Here is a 14,412-nt window from a genome sequence, read left to right as displayed (position 1 = left end):
ATGATAAATGGCACAAATCAAAAAATCTAATGACATAAGCAAGCCATCCTTCTCCAATGATGTAGTCGCTGACGAAACGGTATACCTTCCTAAAATAGAACACATGAGTTGGAGATGAAGGCTTGGCTGAATGTAGTTGTTTTAGGAACATCGAATGAGATGACGCAGGCTAAATGCAATTAATTCTATGACTGCGCACTTGTTATTGCTAGTTTACTAAGGTAACGTAACTTGCACTTTCCTCCCACTAAACTACAAAGGTTGCATCCCAAGAAGAATAAAAGGTAGGTATCAGTTCTTCACCCTCCCTATCAGAAAATATAACAGCTGGTTGAACAGCCGTTTCATTGAGCAATCGATGTTAAAATTGCGAGGTAGTATCCAATCGACTCTCCAACAGTTACGTTGGCTGTAACGGTACTGGAAACTGAATTTGGCCTTGCTTTACTATAGTCTGCTGCTAATATTTGTTTGTGTTACCTTGCGGTGTACAGAAAATTTACGATGTGTGAGCACTAACTGAAGAACGTTTGCTAAGTTTCGTAGTGAAAGAGGCCATTTCACAGGCAAGAATGTTTCTTGTCTCGTAGAATGTAGTTTTTTTTAATGGACACTAAACTAAAACGCTACCGGCAAGTTTTGTGTGAATCATAGGCTGAAAAATACTTTCAGGAATACCTCTTCACATGTTTCTCTGTGTCCTTTTTACCCTAATAAACAATCGTTTTCATTTCTCGTTTTAACTTCTTTCTGAGAGGGATTATTTACAGAATTCATAAATGGCAAAGGAACGTGTGTTCTTTATATCTAAATCGTACCTGTCCGACATTCTAATGCAATACGTCTTGTTACACATGCATTTGGGTAACTTTTAATATGTTACATTGGACATAGAGTTGCAGCCTTACGTTTCCCTAGCTTCTTTTGCTTCTCGGAGTATTTTCATCTGTATTTAAGGTGCTCGAGAGAGAACCGTTGGGCGTTTTAATCATAAACCTAATGAAGTTAAGAGTCCCTTTGACCCTTCTTAAATTCATTCTTTCGCGAAACACTTTTCTTTCAAGCACGGGTGCACGCACTTAAATTGTCCATGTTACATCAAAGAGCGCGAGTCTTCAGGTTCCTATACAGGGTGGTCCCGAATTCATGGTACAAACTTTAATGGTAGGTGCAGGACATTGTAACAAGGATATATTGTATAGGAATGTATAGTCCCAGGTGACGCGGTGAGGCGTAAACAGGGGAAATAACGGCCGAAAGGAAAACGAAAGATTTTATTGAAATCGTTGTTGACAAGTGTCATGTTTACAGTAAGTGTTCAAAATTGCGTCCACCATGAGCGATACATGCTTGACAGCGTCGGTGCAGCGATTGGCGTACACGTTCAAAGATGCCTGGTATTTCACGCACACCTGCAGCAGCTACAGATATGCGAGCAACGAGATCCTCATCTGAGTCAACTGGAGTCTCATAAACAAGACTCTTAAGATGTCCCCATAAAAAGTAATCGAGGCAAGAGAAATCAGGAGATCGGGGTGGCCAAGGGACTGGTCCACCACGCCCAATCCATCTAGCACCAAACGTGGCATTCAGGTAATTCCGTACAGCAGTGCTGAAGTGTGCTGGCGCTCCATCGTGCTGAAACCACATGCGGTTACGAATGGCGAGCGGAACATCTTGCAGCAGTTCTGGTAACACTTCTTGCAGAAAAATAAGATAGCTTTCGCCACAGAGTCGCGTGGGTAGTAAGTATGGCCCAATCAAAAAGTCGTTCACAATACCACCCCACACATTAATACCGAAACGTTGTTGATACGCATGTGGACGCGTTGCATGTGGATTATCTGTTGCCCACACATGGGAATTGTGCGCATTAAAGACACCCTCGCGTGAAAATGTCGCTTCATCTGTAAATAGCACATGACCTACGAAATCCGGCTGCAACGCACATTGCTGCAACAACCACTGGCAGAAGTTCACGCGAAGAGGATAATCTGCCGGATTCAATGCTTGTACTTTTTGAAAATGGAAGGGGTGTAAGCGATTTTCATTTAACACTCTGCATACAGTCTGATGACTCACATGTACGTCACGCGCAACAGTTCTTGTGCTTGACTCGGGTCTATCAGCCACTATGTTCAAGATGCGTTCTTCCAGTCTTGGAGTGCGTACAGCTCTTAATCGACCAGCGTCATGTCTGTTGACGTCGAACGTACCTGTTTCACAAAGTTGACGATGTAACCGTTGAAAAATTCTATGATCCGGCATTCGTCGATTAGGATACTCCGCGCGATACATTCGTAACGCAGCTCTGGCGTTACCATTTGCACGGCCGTACATGTAATGCATGTCTGCTTTTTCTGCATACGTAAAGTCACCCATCGTCTACGGCAGCACAATTGTGAATGGCGCTTGTCCCTACTGCGATACATCATGTTCATCTACTGCCCTCTACCGGCAGTGACACCAACCGATCACTCCATTTCTCTTTCCCCTGTTTACGCCTCACCGCGTCACCTGCGACTATACATTCCTATACAATAAATCCTTGTTACAATGTCCTGTACCTACCATTAAAGTTTGTACCATGAATTCGGGACCACCCTGTATAAGATGCCATATGGCCCGTTGATTCCCTGTGTAAAATTAGGTCATTTCATAGCTCATATTCTCCATAGAAGAATGGCGTTTCTACCCTCTGTTTGTTGGCGTACACGGTGCTCACACAAAAACTTCTAACTGAAGGTAGTTGAACGAATGATCACTGTTCATTTCCCTTTTGTTTCCGTCTGAATCCGCCATATGGGCCACAAAAATAGGCTTAAGAGTACTAAGGAGCTAAAATATAGTTTAAAATTATAAAGTGCATTTTGCAACATACACCTTCTCCATAGGCAAAATAAATTTTTTGCGGCTATGTACACGTATTTTTCCTCATATTTCACCTCTTAAGATTACAGACAAGCTATTAACTAAGATTCAAATCGTTTAGTTTGAAGTTGCTACGTTGATATAACGGTTTGTTTCAACTTCTGACATACTGTTACAATAAAACTATAGAAAAAAAGTTTTGTACAAGATATTGTACAATACGTTCTGTTAAATAGTCACTGTTAAATCTCAGGTGTATCAGGATATTATGCATTGTGGTTAAGAAGATCCACGTAAAAGTAACTGCCTTAGTCATTCTTTAAACTCAGGTATGCTCTTAATCAGATCGTTAATTTGTAATGGGAGAAATTAAAATTATTTATGCCACTTCACAGAGCCCCCTTCCGCACCACGCCTTTTTCCAGGTTATAGTGAATATCACATGTCATCTGGGTGTTATAATTACGATATAAAGTACTGGTTTTGAGATACTTGCTATTTTTAGTAATAAAACACATCAAGGAAAATTATACTGAGCAGTCGTCGGAAAGATATGAAGATCTCTAAATAGATTTCTCCATGAGTGCCTAGAATGGTCTCCGCATGTAATTCTTACAGTTTCCTTATGTGCAAAAGTCACTTTTTTTGCTAGTGTCTGATTTCCCCAAGCCATAAGTGGATTGGAATTCCAAAAGTACGTTCTTTTTTTTATTACACCTGTCTCCATACTACGAGGTGTGATTCTTGAGACAGAAGTTGCTGTGTTCAATCTTTTGCATATATCTTGAATATGGTAGTGCCACTTCGGTTTTGCAGTCAAAAAATATGCAAACCCAAAAGCTTGGAGGACTCAGTCTTCAAAATCTCGTGCTTGCTCTTTTTTTTATTTCATCTGTAACTCGAAGACGTTGAAGTGGGGGGAGGGAGGTAGGGGTTGGTGTGGAGATGTGTGTATGTATGTATGTATGTATCCTTTAATGTTGTTTTTAGGATGCACAGTATCAATGCAGTTTGATTAACATTTTCTTACGTACAACACAGCATTAAATGATGGATTAGTAGAGGACCACTTACGTACAATTCCCGCATGTGTTCTCCATGGGAAAATAACAAGAGGCCAAAAAAATGTAAATGCATTGCTCTCCAAAGTTGTCGCTCTAAGATCGAATAATCAGATAATGCCAGAAACAATTGCAGAGCTCTTCATATCAAAAGCATGCAAATATGTTCGTATGAGCAGTGTGAGAAAACCACCGAGATTCGCAAAAATAATCTACAATCCTTTTATATGAAGATAGTAACTGTTCCCGAAAGAACAGATACAATTGATGACCGTGCAGCTTCTTTAGAATAAATGATAATTAATCGAAAATTTCGATTAATTATCACTTATTCTAGGGAAGCTGCACGTCATCAATGGTATCTATTCTTTCGGGAACAGTTACTATCTTCACATATAGTTAAAGGATACCTGGTCATTGACCTTCGCGTTGCCCGAATTCTTACGGGAATCATCTCCTATGTGGGCGCGAGTAGTGAATGGATGGGCAAATATCTATTAGAAACATTAAGAATGTAGATTGTGGACAGTTGGGAATGCGGGTGACAGGGGGACGGGTGCAAGGGATATGTCCCTGCAGTAGCACTATTCACCTGTGTCCTCGGTGGCTCAGATGGATAGAGCGTCTGCCGTGTGAGCAGGAGATCCCAGGTTCGAGTCCCGGTCGGGGCACGCATTTTCAGCTGTCCTCATTGAGGTAAATCAACAACACCTGTCGTCAGCTGAGGGTTTCGAGTAATTATCATACAATCCCTTTGTTGGCAAAGAAACAGAAATTTAATGGGATTACAGAAATTTACCTTATGGAATGTTCATGTATCAGGGTGAGCAGAGCTCAATTAAAGCTACTTTGCAACTGGCAAAGCAATGCTTACCACCAACTAGCGGCCGCCCATCTGGGCCCGCGATATTCTTAGTCCAGCTATGGTCATCAGAAAACTCCTCACATCAAAGTATTAAGCCTACGACCCTCGCGCCGAAGTCCTTCCTCTTTCGAAACTATAAACAAAGTGCCTTTTCCCACGCTCTATCTGAGTCCCACTTTGACTCAATCTAAGGAACGCGTCTGTTCATTTGCTAGGTAGTGGCGCAATAAGATCAGCTGCTGCGCTAATTCTATAACAGAAAGTTTTTCGTTTATCTCCCCTCAACGTTAATGCCTAGTGTCCGTCCGATAGGAGAAGTGAAGCAGAAATTGTAGCCTTCCATTCTAAAAAGTTCTAGAGGAAAATTACCGGATCAGACCAGAGAGAGAAAGACGATAATGAATGAGAGAGAGGGAGAGCGAAAATGAGAGAGCGCTTGTTTGTGGCATCCAAAGTCGGGCATAAGTTTTTCGGAACAATTCGACCTTCTCTTACAAAATTTTCAGTGTCAGAGCTTCAAAGAGAGTCTCTCCTTCCATTATTTGAGTCGTGATGTGTCCGAGTGCCTGCCTGGAAAAAAAATGTTTTGCCACGTCCCCTCCTGGCGCCAGTGGACGACGCTCTGCGAAATGTTCCCGTCGGTGGAGAATACATAGAATGCTTAACTGCAGTCTGGCGATTCGTCAGAGGATTCCTATTTTCGACCTCAATTAAGGCCACCTACGTCGAATGCACAACTCGTGGCTATTGTCAGAAAAGTCATCTCATGGAGCACCGCAGCGAGCACCGCTTCAATGGGGTGTAGACGTGTCCTCCGTGGCTGGTGCGTCCTTCCTTCGTAAGAAGTTGCCAAGATGCAGCCTTTCTAAGAGTTGAAGTTAGGAGACAACATTTACGGGAACTTCCTGGCAGATTAACACTGTGTGCCGGTCCGAGACTCGAACTCGGGACCTTTGCCTTTCGCGGACAAGTGCTCATTCTGGAAACATCCCCCAGGCTGTGGCTAAGCCTTGTCTCCGCAATATCCTTTCTTTCAGGAGTTCTGCAAGGTTTGCTTCTGTAAAGTTTGGAAGGTAGGAGACGAGGTACTGGCAGAAGTAAAGCTGTGAGGACGGGACGTGAGTCATACTTGGGTAGCTCAGCTGGTAGAACACTTGCCCGCGAAAGGTAAAGGTCCCGAGTTCGAGTCTCGGCCCGGCACACAGTTTTAATCTGCCAGGAGGTTTCATATCAGCGCACACTCCGCTGCAGAGTGAAAATCTCATTCTGGAATCATTTACGGAGTTTATAAACTGTAAACAGAATAATAAAATTACGGAGTTTATAAAGTGTATACAGAATAATAAAATTAACAAAACCTGCTCATACTATGCCGAAGCATGGAACTCAGTTTAACTACGAATATACACTGAAGCGCCAAAGTAAATAGTATAGGCATGCGTATTCCAATACACAGATATGTAAACAGGCAGGATACGGCGCTGCTGTAGGCAACGCCTATATAAGACAACAAGGGTCTGACGCAGTTGTTAGGTCTATTACTGTTGCTACAACGGCAGGTTATCGAGAGTTGAGTGAGTTTGAACGTGGTGTTACAGTCGCCGCACGAGCGATAGAACACAGCATCTTCGAGGTAGCGATGAAGTGCGGATTTTCCCGTACGACCATTTCACGAGTGTACCATGAATATCAGGAATCCGGTAAAACATCAAACCTCTGACATCGCTGCAGCCGGAGAAAGATCCTGCAAGAACGGAACCAACGACGATCGAACAAAATAGTTCAGCGTGACAAAAGTGGAGCCCTTCCGCAAACTGCTGCAGATTTCAATGCTGGGCCATCAAGAAGTTCAGCGTACGAACTATTCAACGAATCACACCGATATGGCCTTTAGCAGCCTTGATGACTGCACAACACAAAGCTCTACGCCTCGCCTGTGCCCTTCAACCCTGACATTGGACTGTTGATGACTGGAAACATGTTGCCTGGTCGGACGAGTCTCGTTTCAAATTGTATCGACCGGATGGAGGTGTACGGGAATTGAGAAAACCTCATGAATCCATGGACCGTGGATGTCAGCAGGGTACTCTTCAAGCTTTTGGAGGCTTTTTAATGGTGTGGGGCGTGCGCAGTTGGGGTGATATGAGACGCCTGATACGTCAAAATACGACTCTGACGGGTGACAAGCACGTAAGCATCCCGTCTGATGACCTGCATTCATTTATGTTCATTGTGCATTCCGAAGGACTTTGGCAATTCACCCCGCACGTCCAGAATTGCTACAGGGTGGCTCCTAGAACCCTCTTCTGAGTTTAAACGCTATCGCTGGCACCAAACTCCCCAGAAATGAATATTTTTGAGCACATCTGGGATGCCTTGCAACGTGCTGTTCAGAAGAGATCTCCGCCCCCTCGCACTCTTACGGATTTATTGACAGCCCTGCAGGATTCATGGGGTCAGTTCCCTCCAGCACTGCTTCAGACATAAGTCGAGTTCATGTCACGTCTTGTTGCGGCATTTCTGCGTGCTCACGGGGCACCTGCTAGATATTAGGTAGGTGTACCAGTTTCTTTGGTTCTTCAGTGTAAAATCAGAGGGTGAAGCAGGAGAATCTTATGCGCTGATCTTCCGCAACGGTTTCTGCTAATTATAAATTTATAGCCCAGCTGAAGAGAATGTCTCAATTCAGCTACCTATCTGGAAATTTAGTAGGACCCTTACGCTCAACACCCTGTCGAACGAAAAAAAAATGTGCTAGCATTTTTTCACTAGGAGGTAAGGTAGAGTGACATACGTAAGCATGTTGGTTCTTTTAGTAACATGCTGTGCTTAAAATTTGGTTAGACTGCATTTCTCAGTTCTTTCTGATGCGTGATTGGGGCAAGGAGTGTGCTCATATATGAATTTTACTGTTTATTTACGAGTACTTATATATTATTTTCACTTACTCATTGAATTCTAAGTGCGCGTAAATTACTTTACGAATATCCATTAAGTGCACTCAGTCATTCCTGACTTCGACTTTACATTTCGTGACCTCACTCATTCCTAAACTCACTCTTTTGCCTTGACTATTTGATCACACCCAGTCCTAACTAATACGTTTCTAAATGAGATGTTGTAATGATTAGATAATGCGGCACCCTTACAGATATTAAAACTCATTTACTTTTTCTTTTAAAATGCTGTGCTTCATACTGCTCATAATACGACACCCTTACAGAAAGTAAAACTCATTCACCTTTTCTTTTATCATGTTGCGCTTCATACCACTTATACCAACGTTCATACGAACTATTATATCTTTAGTATCAGTATCATCACCATGAAATACTCTTATAGCACACTGCATATCAAAAAAACACCGAAATCAGGTACACAAGAGAAAACACTGTGAATCCTACGAGCGCAAATTAGTACCAATGCAATCAAATACTGCAAGCCATTTTATCACAGTGTAAAGTAATTTAATCCGAAAACATCGACAAAATAATAGATATGAAGTACCTACGAAAATGTTGTTATGTCTTCTGGAGGCCCAATTAGTATCAATAACAAAAACCACTGTACAAGATAGTATTTTAATTTCATAAGGGAATGTTGTGGTTCAAAAACAGTACATATCTATAAGGGGTATTATGTCTTCTGAAATCCCAGTCAATACCCATCATTAAAAACAGTATACAGTTAACATAGTCACCACAGAAAGAAAATAACATGGTCAAAACACAGAAACCTGCAACAAAAAAATGGCCATTTGCACCTGCACCTAACTACCACTATACTAAACATATAAAGAAACTACATCATGAATCGCAGAGGTACCGTCTATACAACAAACATTACCAGCACTGTCAAAACCGTAGCATCGTGCCCACAGTACACTGGTTTTCAAAATTAATGTAACAAACCGAAATTTTACAAAGCTGTGTTTATTTTCCCACAAAACAATACAAACAGATGATAGTAAAGCAGAAAAATGTAAAGGATACAGAACGTAAACAACTGCTGTATGCATAAATGTAGACAAAAAATGTTCTTCTTTTTTTCCAACTTAACGGATTTGCTCACGCATTCCGACAACTGCTTAATGTGCTCGGTATGGGGTGTGAGCACCTTTGACAGCAATACTGGCCTGATAACGACGTGGCTTACTGTGAATGATGTCTCTGGGAGAGTGGTTGGTGGATGCTTATGTCATACAACCCGTCTCCCTAGTGCATCCACGACAGCTCTATGGGATGCAATTCGTTAGAGCGAGAAGGCCACCCCATGTCCGAAATATCTTCCATTGCAAAGAAAATAATTATCCGTGCTCTATGATGTCGAGCATTATCGTCCACCAGTGTGAAGTCTGGGCCCACAGCACCTGCAAACAACCACAAATGAGGTCTCAAGATCTCGTCACGATACCTAAGAACAATTAAACCTTGCCGATTAATCTGTATAAGTTCATGAAGAGGCTTTCGAGAGGTCAACATAATCCATGACCACGCCACTAGGAGTGCCCCTCGATATCGGTCTTTATCTACAGTGACTGGGTCCAAAAATCTTGTTCCACGTATCTTCAGGATGCGAATCCGTCGGGTATCACTTTCCAGACCAAATCGAGGCTCATCTGCGAAAAGACATTGGCCCATCGTTCGACCGTCCAGATGGCATGTTGACGACTCAACTCTACACGTTCCCTTCTGTGAAGACGTATTAGAGGTACACATACAGAATGTCTCAGACAATAAAGGACATTCTGCTGAAGCCTTCTGTACACCGTTCGCCTTGATACAACATGTCCAGTGGGTGTTGCTAGTCCAGATGCCAATTGCCGTGCGAGCGGTTCTAGGCGCTTCAGTCCGGAACCGCGCTGCTGCTGCGGTCTCAGATTCGAATCCTTCCTCGAGCATGGATGTGTGTGATGTCCTTAGGTTAGTTAGTCTAGGGGACTGATGGCCTCAGATGTTAAGTCCCATAATGCTTAGAGCTATTTGAACCATTTGAACCAGTTGCCGTACAGTACTTAGGCGGTACCGTCGTGCCCTTACAGCCATATAACGGTCCTCCCTCTCTGATGTCAGACGTAGTCGATCCTGTCCTTGTCTACGGGATCCAGTTTCGGTCTCTATAGACCGTCGCCAAATCCGAGAAACAACAGAGCGATTCACATTGAGCCATCGGACCACAACAATTTGCGAATGTCATACTTCCATTCTTCCCGTGGCCCTCCATCGCAGAAAGTCTGGTAGGCGCCTTCTCTGTACCACACTGCACCATCTGTGACCGTTTCTGCAGCGATTGTGGATGTGGGACCACCTGGGAAACACTACACCGTTTGAAAGATGCCCTGACGTCATCGCTGACTGGAATTCTGTCTTCCGCGATGGAAAACTGTTGACAGCTTGAATGATTATATCGTGAATTAGACACATGGCGGGGAAATCGCTGTTTGTTGCTGTAATTTTAGACACGTATGTTTGTAACTAAAATTAATTGCGTCATAGGTTACACAAGTCATTTAAAATATTTTACTTTTGTTGAAAATAAGTTTGATAACTTACACAATACAAAAACATGTGACTCTAAATTAGCTTTGTTGATTTATGCATTTGAGAAACCTACCTGCAGATTACACACGAGATGTATACATCCCTAGTTTTGGCCTGAGCGACACATTCGCGGCACATAAAGTTAAGAAAAAAATGGTTCAAATGACTCTGAGCACTATGGGACTTAAATGCTGTGGTCATCAGTCCCCTAGAACTTAGAACTACTTAAACCTAACTAACCTAAGGACATCACACACATCCATGCCCGAGACAGGATTCGAACCTGCGACCGTAGGGGTCGCGCGGTTCCAGGCTGTAGCGCCTAGAACCGCTCGGCCACCACGGCCGGCGGCACATAACGTCCCTCTCACAAACACACAAACACAGGAATTGAGCTATTCAGTTCCTCTTTGTTTCTTCTCTCCTTGCGTTGCTTGATCAACAAAGTTCTGGTGACACCGTCCTTTGATTGAATGGAGGAAAGGGAGCTACCAAGGGTCCTGGCAACAATCTTGCAGTAATCAGAAATAAATTGTTTTTACAGGATCTGGAGAAAGGTATGCTTCTGCAGATGACCTGGCAGTCATCAGGAGCAGATGACAAAAAGAAAATTGGTCTAATAGTGGTACCTTAGCAACTGTACCAGTTCAGTAAGAAAAAGAGAGACACAAGTATGAGAAACGTGGAGCCATAGACTCGGTCGCAGGAATCACCCGCCTGCTGGATGCGGCAGAGTGGAATAACAGGATTAATGGTTCAAATGGCTCTGAGCACTATGGGACTAAACATCTGAGGTCATCAGTCCCCTACAACTTAGAACTACTTAAACCTAACTAACCTAAGGACATCACACACATCCATGGCCGAGGCATGATTCGAACCTGCGACCGTAGCGGTCGCTCGGTTCCAGACTGAAGCGCCTAGAACCGCTCGGCCACTCTGGCCGGCAACAGGATTAATGTTTGGATTTCTTTCCCCGTGTGAAAGTAGTCCAGATTGTTGCAAATCTTGGTATGTAGGCGAGTCTAAGTCGCGCACACACATGCCGCCGATCGTCCTTTCGATCAAATTAGCCCCTCGGGCTGGAGTGCGTTGTCTGCTTTCTGAAGAGGGTCCCAGCTGGAGAATCGGTTCACCAGCCTCGCCGTCGTCGTGCCACCCATGGTGTTTGTGTAAATTTTACCTAACAGTTTTGTGAATTTGAACACTATAAAGTAAACGATTGAAATCTGTAAACTCTCGAGGCCTTCAGGCTACGAAACTAATCTGCATCTAAGAGTAAAGTTTGGATCGAATTGTCAACGTAATTAGCTTTAGTGTAAAGTTTATAAAATTCGTGTTTCGTTCATTATCCCAACTTGCACATTTAAAACAATAATGTTAACGAAGTAGCCGAATATGCTGGTGGCATCATAGCCGACAATAGAGACCGAAAAAGCTCGAAGATCGGGAATAGTTCGTGTAGTCGCAAATATTTATTTAGTCGTAACTGAGAGCGCCACAAACGTATTAGAAATTTTGACTGCTGTGCGATGAGTGGGCGTTGAGGTGCCTTTAAAGGACACTTTTCTACGTTTTTTTAAAATATTTTTTTATCATTTCGTGTGTATAATCTTTGTAGTAAGAATCACTGGGTTGTTTGGATATATTAGTGATCTACCTACTCAACCAGTCCGTCGTTATACTGAATGTTTACCATGACGCTGCATGTCCCTTTTTAAAGGATAATTTACAACTTAGTGTACATGCTCAGCAAAAGAAAAGAAAACTACTCTATTACAACGATATTCCTAAATTAAATTTGGTGTATCCCTTAATTCAAATAACATTAGCTCTTTCAATTAATTATTCCCTGCGTATTTTGCAACGTAGTTCTTCAACCTCCTCTCGATTTCGTCTCCGTAACTCACCCCTCACATATCATCTTGTACCTAGTGTTGATGACTTTTTTTTCACTATTCTTTACATCCTGTTTACTTCCCGTTTCTCCACATTTATTTTCAATTGCTTTGGAGTTCTCTTCTCCCTCAGAACGTTACTCCTTTCCTGTTCGATGATGATGGAGGGCCGGCCGGGGTGGCCGAGGGGTTCTAGGCGCTACAGTCTGGAACCGCGCGACCGATACGGTCGAAGGTTCGAATCCTGCCTCGGTCATGGATGTGTGTGATGTCCTTGGGTTAGTTAGGTTTAAGTAGTTCTAAGTTCTAGGGGACTGATGACCTCAGCAGTAGTTAAGTCCCATAGTGCTCAGACCCATTTGAACCATTTTTTTTTTTTTTTTAATGATGGAGGTCAGGTGGGTGTTGAAACATAAAATTACTGTAACACTTCCCAAAGTAATCCGACAAGATCTCTGTCCATATTGTTCCTCATTACTACATTCCACTACTTAACTAAAAAGTTACCCAAGTACCTCAGTTTCCTAGCAGAAACGAAACGGAACTTCCTTTTACTTATACTGTCCTTACCTTACCTTATTACCACCATTATTCAGAATTTACAGTCTTGCACCAAAATAGGGTAGGTTAGCTTCCTTGTTCCAGCTCTTTTTTATATCGTGGTTACCTTCTGATCTAATTTTTCTTTTGATTTCAGTGATGGCTGTGATGTATGTACGAGTGTGTCAATAGTAAAGTGTAGTCTCTCATACTCTTCATTGTACATTCACGTTGGTGTTCATCCAAAGTTGCAAACGCTGCAAAAGAATTGGTGCCTCCTACAGTCGAATCAGATAATTTGGGATGCTTCATGCCCTCTGTATTAAGGGGAGTTTTGCTCAGTTCCCATAGCTATTTCATTAGACATGCTCCATTTTCGGGAGTGAAACCAGCAACAAATCATCTCAATTCGTCTATAGTGCGGTCTGCACTAGATAAGAACTATTCACACAAACATGTCAAATAAGCTGCAGTTCCCCTTCACCAGCTAATAACTTCTACCAAGCCATCTCTAATAAACTGTAGTGCTTCCTACTCCAGCTAATACATGCTATGTCAATATCATAGGACCACTATAAACACAGCATAAATTGTGGGGGCTATTGCCCAAGCGCTAACCAAGAACCTACAAGAAGAACCAATTCCCTGTAACATTCGCCATCTGTTGGGAAACCACTGATCATTATTACTCATCTCACGACGATGTCGCAAAGATCATCAGCGTACCCTTCCTACGCTTCAAAGAGAATCAGACAGTTCACGAAACTTCTGTTAGTGATGTCAACAGAGATTAATTACAATCTCAATGCTCTTCCTCCATCAAGGTGGGATACAATCACTCCACAAAACCCAATCGACGTCATTTAAATCAGACACAAACGAAACCCTCTTCTTTCATTTCGAACAGCTTCAACTTCCGTCAAGGTCCCGAAAACATTATTCAAGCAATCAAGCTCTCTTAGGACACGAACTCGTACAAATGTGCCTCAGTGCCATTCCTCTCTACCGCATCACTCAAAAAAGGACACGGGTTAAATAATTTTGTCATCAAGACCGTCGGCATGCATGCTCTTATTCACTGAGTAACTGATTTAAAACACAGTCACGACAAGCATGCGAACGGTAAAATATGCTCATTCACCTGGACAGACTGTAGTAAAAGAAGGCCAAGTAACACAGAAAATCAGTAATAGAAAGACACTACTAACACCTGGGGGAGATGGGATTGGTGTGCATAATACACCCAGATCGTTTTTCCCCCGAGCTGTTTAATTTGACCTTCTCATCTAATAAAAGATATGCACACTCTTCTTTACAGGTATGTTGCGCACACCTAAGAGTGGGACCAGTAATATCAAAATCACTTTACGCACCTGAATCACATGAACAAATCGCCAAAAGCAAAATCCAGTACCAGCCGACAGTAAACTAAAATAAAATAGCTCTTTCCAGAGCAACAAAGGAAAAACTGAAAAAGTTATACACTCTCAAAAAAATGAATTTACTTTCCCTACACCATCATCATTTCGTACACATAACACTGCTTGATCAGGAAACACTAGCAAAATAAATCACCTTTTACGATCTACTTACCTCACAGCACTTCAAGATGAGACAATTAACGGTGCGTCAATTAG

Source organism: Schistocerca americana, chromosome 3 (genome assembly GCF_021461395.2).
Source record: "Schistocerca americana isolate TAMUIC-IGC-003095 chromosome 3, iqSchAmer2.1, whole genome shotgun sequence".
Taxonomy (NCBI): domain Eukaryota; kingdom Metazoa; phylum Arthropoda; class Insecta; order Orthoptera; family Acrididae; genus Schistocerca; species Schistocerca americana.
This window is presented reverse-complemented; position numbering follows the sequence as displayed.